The 2,328-nt window shown below is 45.4% G+C and overlaps 1 pseudogene; it reads right to left on the bottom strand.

Moving 5' to 3' along the window:
• Positions 1–2,062: 2,062 nt before the first annotated feature.
• On the bottom strand, positions 2,063–2,128 carry LOC118580939 (annotated as a pseudogene).
• Positions 2,129–2,328: the final 200 nt, after the last annotated feature.

The following is a 2,328-nucleotide window of genomic DNA, read 5'->3' as shown; positions in this document are numbered from 1 at the left end:
GGCGACCATGGCCATGGTAGGAACTCTCCCTCCCCTGGCAGCCATCAGTTGCCAGTGGCTACTCGGTTGGGGGCGTGGCTTCATGAGTCCTTCCCCAGGCTGGAATTTGGGCAGCCTTGATCCTGATCTTCTCTTCTGCCTGCAGTCACAGCCACTGTGCGTTCACATGGGCAACAGAACTGCCATGTCCAGCAAGGACTATTTTGCTGCGGATGTTCACTACCTCTGCCTCTTACCGTCTTCCCACTCCTTCTTCTGTAAAGATCCCCGAGCCATGCAGTGAGAGGGCCACTGCCTGACACAGATGTCCCACTTAGAACCCCCACAGTCTCTTATTCTCTGCACACTACAGGTACCTACATGGTGTACATGCATACATGCAGGTAAAATACTCATACACATAAAATAAATAAATTGAAAAACACCCTTCTTAAAAAGGCAAGAACTTGGGTTGGGGATTTAGCTCAATGGTAGAGCGCTTGCCTAGCAAGCGCAAGGCCCTGGGTTTGATCCTCAGCTCCAGGGGGAAAAAAAGGTAAGAACTTGGGGACAGTTTATTACTATGTCTATTTGCAGAATGATAGCATTGGGTTCTTCTCTAGGGCCCAGAACTTAGCCAGCTATGGGTTTTTTACCTAGTCAATGGAATCAGGCATGGGCTCTGTTTTCCAATCAGAAGGCAGTTAGTTGGTTAAAACCATGACATTTGTACCATTATTGCATCAATGGGCATAGCTTTCAACATCAGTATTTATTGTAGTCTGCAGGGTTTACAGCTGGGAAAGGCTGTTGTTATTTTTTCTTCCCTGGTAGTGTGCCTTGAATCTTCCAGCCCTATGGAAAGAAGCCAGTAGGGGTGAAGCTTCCAGATCGTACCAGGATGCTTTTTCCATGTGCTACGACTCAAGTATGTGGTGTCTTCAGCAACAGTGTCTTACCATCAAGTGCTGGAGGGTAACCAGGGGCAACAGCAATAGTCAGTAATGTTCGGAGGGTCTATGACAACCTGTTGACCGACAACCCCAAGAAAGGTTACCTATGCCAGGCACCAGGCCTTTGATCTCAAAGCCTCTGGAGTCTGAGAGAGGCATTGTCCCCCTGTTATAGGACAACTCAGATTGAACTTTTTTTCTTTCTTTTTTTGTTTGTTTGTTTTGTTTTTCAAGACAGGGTTTCTCTGTGTAGCTTTGTGCCTTTCCTGGAACTCACTCTGTACCCCAGGCTGGCCTCAAACTCACAGAGATCCGTCTGACTCTGCCTCCCGAGTGCTGGGATTTAAAGGCATGCACCTACCACCGCCTGGCAGATTGAACTCCTTTATGCATGCCTTTGTAGATATTTTGGGAAGCTTCTCCAGTAGTAGGTTTCCATTGGGCATTTTCACAGGTCTGATTCAATGTTAGCTCTCCTCACACTCCTCTGCCTTGCCCTCCTCCTACCCCATTTAACGTCTCTTGCTAGTCTCCTTTCCCCATGTATACCACTGGGGTTCCCATCCCTTCCCTTGGACACCCCCCTCATCCCCACACCTTACTAGTTTACTGCTTCTATGGTTACTCCAGTTTCAACACATGTGTCTAAAGGTTTCACTTAGTGATACCTTAAATGGAACCTACTTCAGGTTCGTTTTAGATCAATGTCGGCAAGCAAAACAAGGAAATTACAGGTATAGTCTCTTAGGATTTCATTTTGAGTAAGCAGCAATGGAACCCCAGCTACTCAGAGGCCGAGGCAGGAGGATCACATGTTGAAGGCCTGCCTAAGTAGCTTAATGAGACCCTGTCTCAAGATAAAAAGTAAAAAGAGGGGAAGGAAGGAACATAGCTTGTGGAAGAATACTTGCCTGGTATGCGCAAGGCCCTAGGTTGAATCCTGAGCGACACAAAATAAATAAAAATAGATAAATAAATGCATAAATAAATAAATAAGCAAGCAAACAAACAGGGATAACTTTGGATGCCTTAAAGAATTTTAAATCTACATGAAATTTCCAGGAATAGCAACAAGAACTGTAGTGTACCGTTCACTAGGTTTCTCAGATGGTAGCACTTTCGAGATGGTAGCAGGGGCCATGCTAATCTTCTCTGTATCGTTCTAATTTTAGTATATGTGCTGCCGACATGAGCACAAGATATTTGCTTTATCATTCTCTCTCTCTCTCTCTCTCTCTCTCTCTCTCTCTCTCTCTCTCTCTCTCTCTCTCTCTCTGTGTGTGTGTGTGTGTGTGTGTGTGTGTGTGTATGTGTGTGTTTTATTGTCTGGGTGGTTTGGAATAAGTTGTAGATGTGCTGCTTCTGTGGATATTTCCTAAATCCATTTTCATAACTG

Source organism: Onychomys torridus, chromosome 3 (assembly GCF_903995425.1).
Source record: "Onychomys torridus chromosome 3, mOncTor1.1, whole genome shotgun sequence".
Taxonomy (NCBI): Eukaryota; Metazoa; Chordata; class Mammalia; order Rodentia; family Cricetidae; genus Onychomys; species Onychomys torridus.
The sequence above is the reverse complement of the archived record's forward strand: the minus strand, read 5'-3'. Positions and strand labels throughout refer to the sequence as shown.